The sequence below is a fragment of the Aythya ferina genome, assembly GCF_964211825.1.
Source record: "Aythya ferina genome assembly, chromosome: 2".
Lineage (NCBI taxonomy): Eukaryota > Metazoa > Chordata > Aves > Anseriformes > Anatidae > Aythya > Aythya ferina.
Genome location: NC_140297.1, coordinates 78,805,341 through 78,825,272, shown reverse-complemented (window position 1 = coordinate 78,825,272; position 19,932 = coordinate 78,805,341). Strand labels below are relative to the sequence as shown.

Below are 19,932 nucleotides of genomic sequence, written 5' to 3'. Positions count from 1 at the left end.
TTCAGAATATAATGCACTTCACAATTTCATTGTCTCTCTGATACACAAGTACACAGACATGAACCAATTCATCCTAGTCATCTAGTCATCTGTATTTTCTTAAACAGCCTTTTTTTTTTTCCCCTGTGTAATTAGTTTAGGTTTGATAGTTGTTTTTTTTTCTTTTTCACTAGTCCATTCAAAATACGTTGTAGAATAATGAGAAAAAAAAAAAAAAAAAGTTCTTAATGTTTATTTTGACAATAGCAATGCAATTATTTTAATGACATGGTTATTTTCTTTCTGAAAACTACATGAAAATTGTATTGGAGAAATCATAAAAAGGACCTTCTTGCATCTACCAAGTACCATGTAATTACAAAATAATTGCTTACTTCTGTATTCTGCAAACTAGTTTACCAAGATTCCCCCACCCCTCCTTTTCTTCTAATTAAAAGATATATAGTAAAATGGCCACATTTGCAGATATATTGAAAACAGGCTTATCTGTATGTAATCTGAAAGCAACAGTCACTAGTAACATTTCATATTTATAAAACTCCTTAATACTACAAGAGGCTGTAAGTCCTTGCTAGCTGTGCATAAACCAATACATTATCACTGACATTCATCCACCTCTAAACAGGCTGGGCATTAGCTGATGCATTGAAAAGTATACACACTTAGAGACACAAGAGAGTTATAGCCAATGACTGTGGGACAACTCAGTGAGCATTCCTATTAAGTGTGGTGGGACCTTTAGCATCTGCAAAGGAATTTGATTTTCAAGGTCTGGCAATAAACCACATTGTATGAATTCCTGCAATCAGCGGTGGCAGCAGTCCATGATTTCAGCAGCGGCTGATTGAAACATTCTGAGAACTTAGAACAGCTTTCAAGATGTTGAGACAAGTGAAGCTTAGATTAACAGAGTAGGAGTGAAAAATGTGCTGATCTTTGTGTCAATTTGAATGGATCAATCTGTCAGGCTCTGGAGACAAGGAGAAAGCTTCAGTCATTACTGGTTTTAGACGACATATAGTAAATGATACCTTCTATTCAAAAGTCTAACGTTGCTGGGATGTGAAGTTCTAGAGCCAGAAACAAAAGACAAAATCCAGAGGGAGGGTGAAAAGTTATGTTCCATCACCATATTTGAAGGAATGGAAGCACTTTTAATAGGAACTCACATCCAATAAGCACTGAAAAATTTAAAAAACAGGACATCAAATTCAATGCGTAAGTAACAACATGTACACTGAAAACCTTGGCATTAACTTCAAAATATAAGCACTTGTCTGTCTGTGCACACCATTCACAGCTATGTTCATGCTGTTTATGGAATAAAGTGCCTGACAGTTATGGAAGTTGTGTTTGAACCTGTTTCAGTGGAGAAAACAAGACCTGAAGATACCTTGAAATGCCCTCTGGGATTATATTTTCATAATATCATCAGAGATGCCCTCAACTAGAAACCTCTAACATCCAGAATATGCTTTTATTTGGAAATCTTATTCTGCAGTGTTCACCTGTTTACTGAACAATTATTTTCAAGACATTCACCAGTATGAGATATTTTTATCCCTTTGAAGATTATTTTCATCAGATCCAGTGGACCGACAAAGAATACCCTCCTGATAGAGCAGAAAGGTAGCTTATCTCCGCTCAGACTTCATGGCATGCTTCCACCACTTTGTGCTTATTATTGTGCCCATCAAAGCCCTCTATAAATGAACTTAATTCATCAAGATGACAAAGTTAGTTGAGCTACAAAACCAAAACAAAACAACACTATAACACACACAAACAGAAAACACAGGGGATAGAGTCAGTTAAATGAATTAAATACTCTAAATACTCAAAGTGTTTGATAAGCTCTTGAACTAACCAGAGGGAAAGGTTCATCAGCATAGAATGCAGAGGTGATAAAAGATAAACCAAAGAAAATGCCTTTCTTTCTTTCTTTCTTTCTTTCTTTCTTTCTTTCTTTCTTTCTTTCTTTCTTTCTTTCTTTCTTTCTTTCTTTCTTTCTTTCTTTCTTTCTTTTTCTTTCTTTCTTTCTTTCAGCTGCAATTGGCTTCTTTGAAACAAACAAACAAAAAGATCTTGAGATAATCCTGTATTAATAGGATTGATTTCATTCCCCTATAGATGTATCCCACCATAGAAAAGGAGGGAAAATGTACATGTATGCATCTGATATGAATAGCTTAATAAGGATTATTTATTGTAAATAAATCTATTGACTTCAAATGAATCAGTGTCTCAGATTGCCTGCCCTACCCCAATGACAGCAGATGTCTTGGGACAGACTCTCTGGGAGCCATTCTCAAAAGTCAGTTCCATTAAAAAAAAATAAGAAAACTGCCATTTCTCCTACAAAGGTATTCTTCTTTTGCAGAGAAAGAAAGAGAGAGAGATAAAGAGAAGATGCTAAAGCACACACAAATGTGGACCGTAGAAAAATCTTTTCCCTGTGTGAACAAATTAGCTACTCCTCTCCCTACCCCTACCCCCTTTCTTCTTTTTTTTTTTTTTTTTTTTTTTTTCACCTTTCTTTCTTTCGCTGGTGAAGAAGCTGTTTACACTTTAAAAGGTATTTTGGGCAAGATATTAAGGGCAGCCAAGTTAGTCTGAGGTACCTCTATCTAGGACCAATATTTCACGCATCCTTCCCCTGCCCTCACCTAGCTCCTGTCTGGTTCTGGATCTCCTGTAGGTACTTAAATAGAAGAGTCCACTCAAAGACTAAGCACACAGTGGACAGCTGACTGAGGAATCCAGCAAGCTCCAGAGCAGCACAATGAATTGGTAGGACTGTGGGGCCAGAAGCAGGGAATAGAGAAGAGAACACCATAGAAAACAGCTCTTAGAAATGCTGAGGTACTTTAGAAACTGCAAAATCACAGAAAGATACATTAACAGACCAAAGACCGTTTTGTCCACCTCCACTGGCCAGGCACAAATCAGCTTCATTCCGAAAGCTGTATTTTCATTTTATCCACCCACCAGGGATTTTCATCTTCAACACAGCACAGCTAAAGCTGACACAGTTATACAGTTTTCCATTAAGAGCTGGCTCACATTGTGTAGCTTGAAATATAGGCAGAAAGTTCCTACATGATAAACACAATGCTAGACACACTTCTGATACCTCTCTCTCTAGGGTTTATAGCATTCACAGAATATTAATCAGGAAGGATGCATACACCAGCCAATGGAAAGAGTTGAAGAAAACAAAATCTGAAAAATCTTCTGTTCATCTAACTTAGATGCCTGCCTTAAAACCAGTTACACCAGGTACACCCTAAAACCAGTTAACACAGTCACTTAGCGTTGGTTGTTTGGTTTCTTTTTAAGAGACAGATGACTTAAAAATGAATAAATGAAAAGGATAAAAACACTAGTATTTGTGAATTATCTTCCTCTTCTTGTTTCTTAAGTTAAGCTTTTGTGCTTTGCGCTGAACCCAGTGCCGAGTGTTGCTTTGTACACTTACAGAACTGGGCCCCTTAGAAATCACCACACTTGCTATTATAAAATAGCAGAAACTTCAGTACAGTAAGTTCTTCTGGTCACACCTAGAACTATCCCCACCATGGCCAAGGTATATTAATGCCTATTTTCTGTCCAAAGCATTTTCAGATTTATAAATAAAACAAAGACACTGCAGTTTTTATGTTTTCTGCTTAAATCATGCTTGATTTTTCATCCCTTTTCTTTCTTTTTTTTTTTTTTTTTCCCTTAATTTGTCCCTTTAATAAATTCTGGTGTGTATTGCCAGAAATCATCCTTCTGTATTATTCTACTCTAGCAGTGCATTGATTGTGGCTCTGACCCCATGGCATGCTGAGGATCCAGTGATGTGCAGTACAGCTGGCCTGAGGAAGTGCAGTGGGTGCAGGCCAGCCAGCAGGCTGCATGTGCGGTGTCTGGCCTGGGTGCCAGCCGGGCTCCACCAGGTTCTAGAGGCTCTCCAGAGGGGAGCTCCCCCCGCAGCGCCTCGCCTCACCTCTATACAGCAGTGCAGCAGGAGGCTCCTTTGTCAACATCCTTTAGGAACAGAGCTGTTTTTCTGCAAGACGTTTGTATATCATAGCTCAAAGAAGCAACGGGGAGAGCTGTTCTCCATGAAGATCTGCTCAGCATAGCAGCATGGAAAAATCCATCTGGTCTCCAGCCCATGCTACATGAATTCCAAGTACCCAGCATCTGAAAGGATATAAGAGTTATCTCCCTGTGCTCCCCTTCTCATTCTGTCTTACTAAAGCAATTATCTTAAGCCATTTGCTGTCAGGCCTTTCATACTGAGATCCAGAAAGAGCCCTGTACCAGTTCTCTCATTGCTCCTCCATACAGAAGAAACACTTGTCTAGTGCTTCCTCTTACATTTCAAGCCAATACATAAATGATTTTAGAAATGGTTTCAAAGAGATGCACTGAAGAAAGGAAGACAAACCTCTATTTCATACAAATGAGGAAATGGAGGTGGCTTCTCTGAGAAAGAGCCTGTTATAAAGAGAAGAAAAACAACTAATGACAACCTCATACCTGAGTTTTTATTTCCATCATCCTAGAAGGTTTGTGGAAACACTATAGACTGTAAAGTCTGTATTATAGCTACTTGTTAGTAATAAACAAACATATATAGTCAAAAGTATCTGTGACAGTGACAGTTTGATATCTGAGAATTGTCTTGCTATGAAGCACTTCAGTGTGATATTTAAGGCCATACAAACATGCTCTGCAGAATGATGATCTTCAGTATTTTGTCAGCACAGACAAAATAATATGCTATTCAAGGGTAATAATACTATGCTATTCAAGGGTAATTATGTAAGTGTTTAGTCCTTTAATATTTATATAAAGTCTCATACACTGGCATGCATCAGTCTTTGGCTATGCTACCAGTTACAAAAAACTTGTAAGTGGTTGACTGCATTGTTTCAGGGAAAAAGCTAAAGGCAAGTTGGGTTAAAGGTTGAATTAGTTAATACTAATTATATCCTGATTAAGTGGCCTCACAGACCTCTTTGCTATTTGCAAGTTCAAGAACAGTCAACAAGTAATGTTTGTAATAAAAATTGTTTTTGTTTCATAAAGAACTATGATTCCACTGCCAATTTGTCACCACTGTACCAGACTAATGCCCCATACCGGAAGCATTCAAGGCCAGGTTGGATGTGGCTTTGTGCAACCTGATCTAGTGGGAGGTGTCCCTGCCCATTTCAGAGGGTTGAAACAAGATGGATTTTAAGGTCCTTTCCAATTCATACCATTCAATGACAGGAAAGTGTGTTTATGCACTTGTAGAAATTTGAGTTTCTTTGGAAAGGCTGGGTATTCAAAGCTTCAGTGCAAGCACAAAGGATTGGACCATTGGTATGATGCAGGCAAATTAGTAAGCTTATTACTTTGATAAAAACTGAGGTATAAATCCAAATAAGTCATAGGTTGTTTAAACTGAGACTGTCTTGGATTTTTTAGAATGATGATACCTAAATTCTAAACAGATATAGAATTTGGGATGAGAAGTGAAGTCATAAAAATGGAAGGGTAAGAAGAAACAGAAATGTTGGTTTCATTTCAAAGGGGGTCTAAACAGTATACCTAAATTGACTTCCCCTGTGTATTAGGTCATTGTGAAATAATGATGAAGGAAAGCAGAACAGTACTTTTGCTCCCTCCCCTGTTCAGTTAGTAGAGAGAAATTAAATTCTAAGAAGTGTTTGAAAAGTTAATATACAGGCATATTAAATACAAATTTAGTTTAAAAAGCACTATTTGTCAGACTGGGAAATGAATTTATCTAATAAATTTGTTTGTGCTGCATCCAAAAACTTTTTCTTTTCTTCATAGCACAAAAAAAGACTAAACTAGGAGCCAAGGAAATTTGTTACAAAGCAACAAAAAAAACATCCTCAAGACTGCACAAGTTCACTCCCATGAATATAATACCCCTAATGATAAAGGCATCTTGTTTAAAAGCTTTGTTTTAAAATATATTCATGGAAGACCACTATCTAAGAGAGCTAAGAGAGTGGAACACCACATTTGTCACAGAGACTAGTGTGGAAACTAAGACTTCAACAGATGCTCTTTCTGGTATGTTTGAAACAGGAAAAGGGAGAAAGCAAGCAATAGAATTAGCAAACTCTGAAAGGGCTTCTTGGCAGCTAAGTCATTAGATTTCAGGCAGACACTATGAAGGACATAGTGCAGAGGTAGCTGTCTGCAGGAATACTAAGGGATGACAAGCACCAAGGAACTGTCATTTCACAATTCCAAGCAATTGAAAAAATGACCAGAAATCCTGTGGATGAAAATGAAGCACCACCTATGGAGTGGAAAGTGTGATGTTTGGTAACAACGGTCGGATGGCTGCATCTGGCAAGAAGATCCATCTCACGTATTGGAGAACAGCAATGGAGTCAATTGCAGAGCAACTCCAAAAGATTTCATATGCAATCAAGGTTTTAATTAAATTCTACCTAAGCTCTTTTTCCTTTACTGAAGTTTGCAATACTTATATTCATCAAGAACATCCCTTAAAATTAATTATATAACTCAGTTTAATAATAACACTCCCCCTATAAATACTATAAATATTGGGATTTATTAATTCAATAACTACTAATGACAATGCACTGATAAACAGTGCATCTGATAAGCACTGATAAGCAGTGCATCTGAGTTATTTCTGATTTTGTATTATTTTAATACTCTAGATTCAAGCAATATGGAGGCACCAGTAAATCTAAAAGTCTATACTAACACAATATTGAACAGTTAAAATCTACGTTTAAAAAAAAAAAAAATCTTTTCATTTTTAATCTCTGATTTCATATTATTGGTAATATCAAAAGAAGTAATGTTGACTGCTGCAGTCAATGCAGTACTTAGGTAACTGAAATTAAACTTGTATGTCTCTTGAGGCCAGACTGAGATCTTGACTGAAATAGCCTTTCACTGCAGGTACCATCTCCTACACAAAATAACAGGTTTATCCTGAGAAATGTTCCCCCCTTTTCCCCTACTTCATGTTTACTTTTCTCTGTGGGGTGAGGTAGAGTGATTTTTTGAAAATAACAGCATTTTCTTTACATGGTTTATGCTGTTCTCCTGTCAAAGAAATCTTACTCTTTTGTCCCATGTAAAACCTTTAACAATTGTGAAAAGTCTGTTCTGTGGGGCTGCTGTCAGTCTTGCTTCTGGATGCACTCTTGCAAAGAGGTATATAGTTATAAGGCTGCAGCTTAATTTACATATCAGTTCTATTTACTTGTCATTAGAATCATGTCACCAGTGAGATGAACAAGACAAGGAAAAAGGGGTTTGACTCAAAGCCCTGTACGTTGCTTACATAATGTAATAGAAGCATTTATTTGATCCAGTACATTAGAAGAATAATTATCAAAGTGTCCTGTTGCAGAGCCTTAGCAGTGATTTCAAATTTCAACCTCTTTCTACAAAAATAAAAAATGTGTCTTCATTATATCCATACTTTCATGAAAGCCATACATTCATTTCTAACCAAAGATGGGTAAGAGAGAGCATAATAGCTAAGAATTAAATACTTACTCTTACTTTAATCAACAATTTAATACTACAATGACAATGCTCTGAGAGACAGTCTCACAAATAATAAGGTCTTCACCCATCTTTTTTCCCCAGTTTAATAAAAGAATCACAGAGGACTAACAGGTATTCAGGGTGAGACATTTGCATAATGAGGGAACCACAACATCTACACTACTTTTCACCTGCACATAGATTTGAATTTAAACTGTACGTAAAAGGCCATTCAAGTTCTAATCTCAGAGATAAATATACCAATAACATTAGCAAGTTATAGGGGGAAATAATTTTATTGTCTTTCTTATTAAGAAGAGATGCGTATCTTGGTCACTGTCTCTCTCCTGTGGTAACATCCAGTGAGAACTGAGAAGGAATCCAAGTAAATAAATCCAAACTTGACAGAAAGTAATGATCTCAAGCCCTCACTTACAGAAGAACATCATGTAATCCTTCCCTTAACTTTCAAGTATTTCACTTCTTTATTCCATTAGCACCAGTACATCAGTCCTGTCTGGATTTTGCTTCAGTCAATTACCCTTCATCATTAGTCCAATCTGTGATTTAATTAGATGAAACCAACTGTTTAGACTGAACATTTGAGCAGGGTGTTTTGGGCCATAACTGGAAATTCAAGCAATCACAATGAACAGAGCCTGTGAGAAATGTCCAGCCCTGTGGTTCAGCAGTATGCTATTATTTCTTCTACTGTACACTGACCAAAGCAGAAAGGCTTCTGAACTGTAGCTCCCCATTCCCGAGCATTTTTTGATCTGGTCAAGAAATTTGGCCGTCTTCATAAGCATTCAAGAACCAAGCTACAATTCAGGTCACACCAGAAGTGTGCCTAGAAATGAGATTTACCTGATCATGATCTTCAGTAAAGTATTTTGATATACTTAGTTTTCATCAAATTTCTTATTTGGATGCTATTTTTTTTTGTTTTAAACCCCAGAACATTTTTCAATACCACTGAGCAAAAATGTCTGCGTGTCTGCATCTTTATTTAGAATTAAAGATTAGGTCATTTGCCTTTCAACACTCTTTCAACACTCCTCTCTCTAAAGAAGTCCGTCATAGGTCTGGTCTCTACAGGCCATAAAAATGATGTTCATACTTACTATGTTTGTGTACTACATTTTCATTCTGTGACCTATAAAGCTTTGTTATAAAATACAGAAAGTCAGCCTTTACTCCTTACAGTTCAGTGGGGAGAAGATTCTACTTCTATGTTCCTATCCACCTTTCAGAAAAAGAGAACTATTGTGGCATTTTCTAGACAATGCAACTAAATGTGAAAGTAAAAACTGTTTAAATTTGATCAGGTAGGACTAGCAAACAAGCCATTAGACACAAGTGAACATTATTATTTTTGGTGGTGACTTTATATTAGTGTTTAATATAATATTTATCTCGACACACGGCCAAATTTCTGTGTCCAGGAGTGGAACACAGACTGAGGTGTAACTTCAACAGTGGAGCAAGCAGAGTTTGAGACAAAGTCCTGTAGAAAATTGCATGAGGTTTGGAAAATTCTGTCCATGGCAGTGTCTAATGTGAGCTAGTAAAAGAAAATAAACTCAGTATAAAACATGAGCTAGTAAAAGAAAATAAACTCAGTATAAAACAAACTGATACATAACTCACCTAAGCCGAAGTCTTGGGGAATGCCTGACTAATGCACCTCACTCAGAATATACTGTCAATACTCTGAAAAAATCAACAATTATGCTTTCAGAAGTACAGTTAGTTTTATAGCAGCATTTACCCTATGAAAAAGTAATCTTTTGTTCATTTATATAATGTGCCACACTCTGGACACCAGAAAGACAGGAAAGTTCAAAACAGTAAGTATGATTTGACATGGAAGGAATGAGTTGAGATACATAAAAACTGATATTAATTTCATTCAATCCTTCTCAGGAGCACAGTGTTTTTCAAGCTATCAATCCCACATACAAATTCTTGGGTAATTGCACAGTGTAATGAAATAGAAAATGCAACTAATACCACTGGATCTATTGAAACTACTTATACATACAATTCAGGATGAATTCAGAACAGCAGGTCTGAGCCCACACCTGTGCAAATTAAGACAGAATAAATTATCATTTAAAAAATACAATACGTTAAAATTTATTGAGACAAATACAATTACATGTTCATTGTATAAGAGAAAATGGGAACAGCAAAAAATGAAGAGAAGCCAGGAAATGCATTCAGGTAATAATAAAGGTATGCTCTAGCTATCAGCAAGAGAGATCAATTTGAGCAATGTTACATTCAGCTACTAGCCCCATTCTAAAAAAGGTCTGACAAACACTTAGAAGCACAAATTCATAAGTGCAAACACTTTTAGCATGGTTATACTGTAATTAAGGATAGAGAAAATAGCTGAACTACAGTAACTATGTGAAACTGTTACAGAAAAACATGGCTTTGGTAAGCCTTCACCTTACTTTTCTCATCGCTTTCAACCTTTCAGTTAGATTTTTGTGAAGTAGTTTCTTGTAAACCCAGAGTGGGGCAGCAAAACTCAGAAAACTGAATCCGTTGTCTTAAAACCATAGCTATAACAATGACTTGTTTTCAGCCAATTCAAGTTCTTGAGCAGAATGGTGTAAGTGTGCATATACTGCTGCATTAACAGCCAGTTTTCTATCTACTGAAGATAAAGAAGAGAAAGTTAGAATTGTACAGAAAATTTAAGAAACTGAAACATTCATCGCAAACACTTACATTCAACTGTATTCTGCTATATATGAGGTGTCAAAGAGATCATGGTTTTTAGTAATTAATTTTGTTAGTTCAACTTTTAATTTATTAATTTCTATTATTCCCCATTCCCCCCAGTCATCGCCCACCCCCAAGAAGTTCTTACATATATTTTTACTTATCTCATTCCTATAGGCACTATTTGCAGAATAAGCATTTTATAAGTTTGTACCACACTGGATAAAATGATCCTTTTCATTTCTGTAATAGCTTTCCAGAAAATGAGTACTATCCCCTAAGCAAGAACAGTGACTTTTAGGTAAGCTATTTTGTGTTATTTGAGTGTGTTCACTAGAGAGAACAGAAAGATGGGAATGAGAGGAGGTGTTTAATTCAATTTCAATCAGCATAGAAAATAAGTATATTAAATGACTTTTTTTTTTTTTTTTTTCTAATATCCATTTCAATCATCTTTCAACTTATGCTTCATCTTCCATAACAGGGAAGTGGAGAAGTGTCTGATACTAGAATTCAAGAAAACAGCAGGAACACAAAAATATCCATTAAAAAAAAGAAAAGTGAAGACACAGCATCTTTGGCAAAATCAAATGTGTGAAAGAGATTATAGGAAAAATTACTTCTATCAGAGAACAGTTGTTTTTTTGTGTTTTTTTTTTTTTTTTTTTTTTTTTTTTAAGGGAGACACCATCTGAAAAGTGTAGTTATTCAGAATATAGTCTTACGGAAAACGTTTATTTCCCATCTTGAGTTTGGCAAGCGCATTGATTACCAATAAGAACCACAACAATGGAAATATAGTATACACCAAATACACTTGTTTAAATGCAAACTAGAAACTTTGTCTCAGATTACTGTAAATTAATGTTTTCTTTACTCTTTCAGGCAATACATACTCAAAGCCTCAGATGAACAACATTCTATGGATAAGCAGAAGGCTATTTGCTATACCTTGGGGCATTCTATCATGAACAGTATTTTCTCAAATACTGATACACCTTCCTACAGTGTGTTGATAATAGCAAAACAAACTTTTTGAATGAAATACTTTTTTTGGGGGGTCTGGTTTTCCTTACTGTGAACTGTTTTAGTGGACACCAAACAACTTCAGCTGAGATACCAGAATCACAGAATCTCTAGGTTGGAAGAGACCTCAAGATCATCGACTCCAACCTCTGACCTAACACTAACAAGTCCTCCACTAAACCACATCACTAAGCTCTACATCTAAACGTCTTTTAAAGACTTCCAGGGATGGTGACTCCACCACTTCCCTGGGCAGCCTGTTCCAATGTCTAACAACCCTTTCGGTAAAGAAGTTCTTTCTAACATCCAACCTAAAACCCCCCTGGCACAACTTAAGCCCATTCCCCCTCGTCCTGTCACCAGGCACATGGGAGAATAGACCAACCCCCACCTCGCTACAGCCTCCTTTAAGGTACCTGTAGAGAGCGATAAGGTCGCCCCTGAGCCTCCTCTTCTCCAGGCTGAACAATCCCAGCTCCCTCAGCCGCTCCTCGTAGGACTTGTTCTCCAGACCCCTCACCAGCTTCGTCGCCCTTCTCTGGACTCGCTCAAGCACCTCCATGTCCTTCTTGTAGCGAAGGGCCCGAAACTGAACACAGTACTCGAGGTGCGGCCTCACCAGAGCCGAGTACAGGGAGACAATCACTTCCCTAGCCCTGCTGGCCACACTGTTTCTGATACAAGCCAGGATGCCGTTGGCCTTCTTGGCCACCTGAGCACACTGCTGGCTCATATTCAGCCGACTATCCACCATCACTCCCAGGTCCTTCTCCGCCAGGCAGCTTTCCAACCACTCATCTCCCAGCCTGTAGCTCTGCTTAGGGTTATTGCACCCCAGGTGGAGGACCCGGCACTTGGCCTTGTTGAACTTCATGCAGTTGACCTCAGCCCATCCGTGCAGCCTATCCAGATCCTTCTGCAGAGCCTTCCTACCCTCAAGCAGATCGACACACACACCTAGCTTGGTGTCATCTGCAAACTTACTGAGGGTGCACTCAATGCCCTCATCTAGATCATCAATGAAGATATTAAAGAGGACTGGCCCCAGCACCGAGCCCTGGAGAACGCCACTAGTGACTGGCCTCCAGCTGGATTTGACTCCATTCACCACCAGATGCATAAGTACAGCAGGTTTAGATTCCTCTCACGGACATGGAAACACAGCCGGTCAGTATATTTGCTTATACTCACAGACACGGTTGAACAAAGGACATTTTCTACTGCTAGCAATTTGCCTGAAAAAGATTAATATTACTGTGATTTAGAGATTTCAGATGTGCAGACTGCAGCAATGAATTTCAGGCTTTCTCTGGTAAATATCACCCTTATCTAGAATAACTGTGGCTGTCCACACTGGAAAGGATGTTATAGGGCTTTATGCTTATGCTGGGTGCATCTTCAGACCAAACATAACTCAAAACTGAGCCTATTCAAGTAATCCCTCTCTTATAAACCCATCCAAACTATTAATTGGTTATATGAATACCTAATGTTATTTTCTGAACGTATATTTTAATAAAACAAACAAATCTACTATATTAACAATTCTGAGTAAAATTCAATACCTGATTGTTGCCAATACTTCAATACCTATAAGTCACATCCAGCCACAGTTTAGTAGTTATTTTCAAATGTTATTAGCATTACTATAGCACAATTCTCAAAAAAAAAAAATAAAAAAAAAAATCTATATTTTTTACTTAAAATATAAGAAAGAAGATGCTCTACAGAAGAGATCCTACAGTCCATTATATAAGATGCAAACTATGGCTGCTGAACAAAAAATGTAAATCTCTATGAAGTGACTATAGAAAGATACTGTACCAAGGTACAATGACTGTAAAAAGAAAAGACTAGTGAAGGTAAATGTGTCAAGACCACAGAATGACTGATGAAGACTTCTGAAAAATGCCTTTGTGCAGAATGGAAAAGACTGGGTCTTTAAAGATTAGAATCCTGGAAAGAAGAACAATGGCTTTGATTATTTAGAATGAAGCTGCTGGATGATGAGACCACTGTCCTGACCTCCTCTAAATGATAATTTAACACTGTTCTAATTAAGTGTAGTGAATGCACTGTTGTCAAGGGTGAGCAAGACCATGCTCTGCAAGAAAGATAGGAGCAGCCAGAAATGGACTGAGAGAATAAGCCACCGTGCTTCATAATGACAACAGTGATTCAAGTGCATACCTGTCACTGGTCCTCACAGCAGCCATGGGCACAAAGCAACTAGAGGAGAAGCAGCACTGAACAAGCAATTACTGGCATATGCATGTTCAAAACATCATGGTATGAACTTTTTCTTACACTTTGAGGGTGAAGAAATCTAAGATAAACAGATAAATATGTATCTAAAGGAAATCCCTAAGGTGATTCTATTTATTATACGTGTATATGTGCTTTTTTAAACATACTTTTTTTTTTTTTTTATGAAGAAAATGATCTGTAATAATAGTTTTAAATAATTGGCCTCATCCAGAGGGATATAACACCATAGGTGAAAGGTTTGTTTTGAGGGTTCTTTTTATATTAATACCCCAGACCAAGAGCAATGATTTTCAGATGAACCAGTCTGATCATCAGGTTGAAAGGTATTGTCAGTGGCTGAAATGTGAGACACCTCTATTAATTGTGCAAATGCCACTTCACTTTTGACAAGTTTTTTCTTATAAGAATGTCATGAATGCCTTCACATTGTCAATCAAGTCAGTAAGTTCAAATATAAAGGGGAAAGCAGAAAGCATGATCCCTCAAGTGCAGGCCCTAAGGAATATGTATATATATAAATAAACCTTGGAAAATTGTCTTACGTGATATGAGGTCAAGACACCTTTCATCTGTGAAGAAAGGGATCAAAGCAACTCTATTTCAATGGCATGAAGAAATATTTACTAAGAGAAAAAAGGAGGATATACAAGCCCCGTATTTGTTACGTTCCCTTTGAAAGGTATTACGCCTGAATGGTAAGATTTTGTTTTGGTTTTAGTATTACTTATCACAGCCATTATGTATTCAACTCTGCTTGAAATATGCTTCTACAGCCTTTCAATATTTTGACATTGGACGCGAGACTGGTGCTCATCTGGTTTATGTAGAAGTGCTCAAAAAGCAGGCATGAAATGGACAAAACTAACAGTCAGTGGAGGTAACCTTTGAAGAGCTGGTCCCCTGCTTTCATTCTTTCTGCTTGCCTTTGGGCAATAACATATGTGAATCACTTATTTCTGTGTCCTGGTTCAACAGATTTCCATTGACTGTGAAGACACACAGGAGAAACTGCTTGCATCCACCTGAAATCTTTCATTGCATTTGAAAGCACTGACTGGCTGTAGCTTAGTCAGCAAGCTGTTTATGTGGCAAGCTCCAGAAAGAAAAAAAAAGAAAAACAAAAAAAAAAAGCGAGATTCTAGTTTACAAGCAAGTTTGCATAAATATACATCAAATTAGTTCTTGGGACCAAATTAAGGACTTCCTTCTTCAAATGTCACTGTCATAATTTTGCTTGCTGACTTCAATGAAACCACTCTTGATTTGGTCCCCTATCACACTGCACACTATGAACTGTAATAAATCACTGTGGAATGTACTTGTTCTGTTCAAATGAGTTTCTCCGCAGGCATGCTCAAGGCTCTTTTGCTTTAAGCTTCTCTAATATTCACCTTAAAAGCTGCACTACTTTTACTCACACAAAGCCTGCTTCTAAAGCACCACCAGTAAGGTGATAAAAGATAAGGAGACTTAAATACAATCTTGCATGCACTGGGATACAGACTTTTCTTTTTAAGAACTTTACCTTCTCCAAAATAAGGTTTGGCAGAATAAAAGATCTTTCAAAATGCTGTCATAAAACATCTGCACTGTGCCCATCTTTAGTTTCTTTACCACCCTTATCAGTGGACGCACTGAAGGAAGATTATAGATTTTTATTTATCTCATAGAAATGAATTCCCAAACAATTTTTTTTCTTCAGGTTTTTAATGACCTAATTCTGAGCAACCAGAACCACCTTCCAAAATTTCAAATCATAATGTTATATATTGCTCCAATTTTGATGCAAGTGCACTGAAAAGAAAATTCTTCAGGAAAATACAACACATGCCTTTCAGATTGTCTTTGTGGATTAGGCCAATTTGCTATGTTCTGAATAAGCCATTTTTGGTATGCAGATCTCTGGCAAGAATTATGATTAGTTACTGACTGATTTTGATTCATTACAAAAGTCACATATGGCTTCTTTAACTGCATGACAGTGACAAGGAAGCCAACACGGATAAGCTGCAAGTGTTGAGGGGGGAAATGCAAGATCTACTTGCAATGTTCAAGACTACATTTTAAAGTTTTAAAAAATGTTCAGCCTGATAGAATTCCACAACCCAAATATTTGGGAAAGCTAGAATCAATCATCAATGAATTTCCTCTCTTCAGCTTTGACTTTGAACTCTAATTCCATTTGAGATAGAGGACTAAGAAAGTGCCATATTTGACTTAGGAAAGTTTTCATATGGCAAAAAGGTAAATGCAAGTTTACCCCAACACAAAACATTCTGTGAGCAGTGGTAGACAAGAGTGCAGTTTCACTAATGAAGCTAATGTTTGTACTGTACCAGCTAAATCCCTGCACCCTAATGGTGATGAGCACAGCACAGGGACCAGCACTCTAGGCCCAGACATCTCATGAGTTTTTAGCTCACTTGAACATGGACCATGGATCCAATGCTGTGAAGAAGACAGCAGTGGCAGATGCCTGTGCCAGATACAATCCCTGCAAAATGGTCTCAATGGCTGTATTACATCTTTCCAGAATCTAATGAAAACTATAACCATTAGAGACAGTGGAGAATAAAAAATTATTTGAGCAAAAAAATCAACACCAATTTTTAAGACACAGCAGCAAATCTCCAGTCATTGTTCTTACTTTTCCAAATAAAACAGGGAAAATGGAAACATCCATTTTACATATAGATTTTCCAACAATGCTATAATTAACACCATGCCCACTATGAAAACTAGAATTGAAAAATAATGCTTAGTTAATCATTTGCACAAACAGAGCATGCAGAAGACTAAATATCCTTTTTAATGTGAAACAGTGATATTGGGTTGTATGTATGCTAAATAGGTAGAAATATGATACTCTCCAAAGCAAGAAAAATATTACTCTTAACTACTTAATAGAAACTACTATAGAAATTCTATTTACAGTTTTACAGTAAAAACATGTACAGATCAATTCCACATAACCCCACAATAATAATTTAGGCAGCTAGCAGCACCCAATACGATGCAGTGCTACATTAGAACTAGCTGACACTATAAGTAAATTTTATCCCATTCTTTCAATGACAGCATGTACTTTATTCGCAAAGTCCTGTTAAAGGTGACGTTCCTCCCAGTACAGCCAGAAGGCCAAGAAATCTCAGATGAAGAAGTAGTCTGTTACCTTCCCAGGCTGGTCTTGAGAGCATTTGTGATAATCAAAGATGCACATGCCCATTAATAAACTCTTCTGACAGTATAACGCCTGTAAAATTAAACTTAGTAGAAAGACTCCTTCTTGATTAATGTGATTTATGTACCACAGACTAATCAAGGAAAGCGTTCCAGTATATTAATTAAAACTGCCATCTATCATGTATGCTACTTATCACACATTGTAACAGCAGCCAACTCCCTCAATGTTATCAGGAGTTTGACATTTGCTGTAATTGCTTACAAGGTTGATGGAAGTTTGATTTTGATGAAGTCCCTAGCACAAAAAAAAAAGTACTATTTTTCTGTACACTGTTCTTATCCTTATTGAATGGAGGCGCAGATATGTTCTGCATCTGTGTTACCCACATCAAGATCTGTGTTTTGCTTGGGGCATTTCACAGCTTTCTCTACAGACAGTCCATAGCTGCCCTCTTCAGAGAGATCTTTGCTGCTGTTTAACCTAGACAAGGCTTTCCGCTTTCACTGGAATACATAGGAAGGTTCTCCAAGCAATGGGACAGGCACATTGACAGTATTATTGCTATTTGTGTGCCATTTTTAAAATTGAAGCAAGTGAGACCTGCCTATGCTTCAAGTTAGATATAAATCTACTCTTCCCATCATGCAAGCTCTTTAAATGGCCAAAATATGAGGTACCTATAGAACAGACCATAAGATTTAAGACCCCACCTGCTTTATTATGACCAGTGTAGATACCAGAATGTCAGAATTTCAATTAGAGTTTAGCGTCAATTGACGATCAGTCAATTGTATCAGGTCCTTAAATTTAAAAAACAAAAACAAACAACAACAACAACAAAAAAACCCTCTGTACTTCATGTATTATATTACTAATATACTCTCAAAGAATTATTGTCCATCCATCTCTTCAACAGCAAACAATGCCATGGTTTTGAATAAATAACTGGCCTAAGGTGACACTCTTGTGTGTGTGTGACAGTAGCACATTTTCTCTTACTGTTTTAAGTTTTGATTCAACTGTTTAGGAGCTTTTCCAGCAGTCTAGAGGATGGGACAAGTGAAAAATAGATTTGATTGGACAAAAGTAGCATTTTTTAGTAAGAACTACTTTTTTGGCTTAATATACAGCATCAGGGGAACATACCTGGCTATATTGGTTTTACCTTGGGTAGTTTTCTTCCTAGTAGCTGGTATGGTGCAGTGTTTTGGGTTTAGCGTGAGAATAATGTTGATAACACAAAAAAAATCAACATTGGGGTGTTTTACTTGCTGCAGAGCAGTGCTTGCACAGGGCCAAACACTTTTCTGCTTCTCGTGCTGCCCTGCCAGCAAGGATTCTGGGGGTGCACTAGTAGCTGGGAGGGGACACAGACAGGACAGCTGGCCCAGGCTGCCCAAAGGGATGTCCCATACCATGTGACATCATGCTCTGCAATAAGAATTTGGGAAAAGGAAGAAGTGAGCACATTCAGAGTTACCGTGTTTGTCCTCCCAAGTAACTGTTATATGTGATGAGCCCTGCTATCCTGGAAATGGCTAAACATTTATCTGCCAAGGAGAAGAAAAGGAACTCCTTTTCTTGCACATGCAGCTTTTTTATTAAAATAATAATACTGATAATAATAATAATCCACTAAACTGTCTTCATCTCAGTCCAGGCTTTTTTCCCTTTTCCCCATCCCACTGAGGGAGAGGGCGTGAGCAAGTGGTAGTGTGGTGCTGAGTTGCCCACCAGGTTCACCCACAAGACTAGCAATAACCCAAGTCACTTGTTTCAACATTTCTTGCAGCAAAAAATAAGTAAATAATCATTTCAATATGACCTTTTTAAATTTAACAGAATTTATATTAAAAACAATCAAAAAAAAGGTCAGCATTAAAATGAATTGTAAAATTTTTAGAACGAAGAATTTCTGATTATCCAAACAGTTTTGCTGCTTTACAGCTCAACAACTTCCTATTTCATTTTCATGTCTCAGCTCAGGATAAGGATATTTTCCCCTGCAAGCTACAGAAATTCTTAATTCTTGAGCCTATCTTGGGATGAAGGTTAGCATGAGTAACATGCACTGTGAATCATGGGTGTGCCTTTCAGATAAAGGTTTCTTTCTTCTTTTTAAAACAAAGCCCACTAAGAGGGACAAAAATCTCTACAAAAAAAGATCAGTCCCACAAATGAAACTTAGCCCTGGTATCTTCGAGATTACAAGAAAAATTGTTGAAAGCAAATCTTTGTCTTTCCATTCCCCGATACTTACACAGCAGGTCCATTCTGCCAGCTCTGCTGGTACTAGAAGTTTTCTAGTACTTCCTAGTTTACAGCTGATATGATACCTTTTTAGCTTTTCCTGATAGTTTATGATTTTATTATTGCTCTTAGGAATTCATCAGAAATGCCCCCACAACAGCATAAACATAACATAACAGTGATCCCAAAAGATAGATTCTCCCAAAGCACTTCCCTCCACTCCAGTGGGCACAGTTGGCAAGGCAACTCTTTCTCCTACTGTCAGCCTCCACCTTTTAATAAAGCAGCACACAATAGTATCATGCACTATCCATCTTCTATCTTCTCTCTTCACAAAAGCATCCTGTAGAGAGATGTAGTGATGCACCAGAGGCTATGCACCCAAAACATCTCACTCTCAAAAAAAAAAAAAAAATAAAAAAATCACCTTGCTTACTCCTTATAGCACATAACATGAAGACTTCTGCACAAAGAATGCCACTACCCCCACGCAGTGATTCTCTTCCTTCTGTTACTTGTATTTTCTGCACAGTGCTGAGTATTCATCTTTTCTGAACCTTGTTAAGTTTCATACTTCTGAAAGGCAGAAGCAGCTTGAAGTTCTTTCGCCTCCACTTCCCTCTGTCTGTCTCTCCAGTTGCTGGCTGAAGTAGGGAGAAGTCTACAGTGCCATCTCCAGCATTCAATCCTAGTGAGAACAAAGACTCACACTGCTAGGACTGATTTGTCTCTACAAAATAATCTGGTACTTATTTTTCCCACCTGGGTGCCCTTCATTAAAATTCTTCACCTTTTTCCTTTTTGCCTCTCAGCACTCTTACCTAAGTATACCCTGTCTTCCACAGAACCCAGCAAACTGAGTCCTGTTGAGTACTGCTCCTGCCAATTATATCATTCAGCTGGACTGCTGATACACA

General features: G+C 37.4%; 1 long non-coding RNA gene across 1 annotated transcript; it reads right to left on the bottom strand.

Moving 5' to 3' along the window:
* Positions 1–3,697: 3,697 nt before the first annotated feature.
* On the bottom strand, positions 3,698–19,265 carry LOC311432597. The gene is made up of 4 exons (XR_014690160.1): positions 19,026–19,265; positions 9,596–9,635; positions 9,202–9,264; positions 3,698–4,191 (listed from the first exon to the last, which is right to left on the bottom strand). It is a non-coding gene; the product is annotated as an uncharacterized lncRNA (long non-coding RNA).
* Positions 19,266–19,932: the final 667 nt, after the last annotated feature.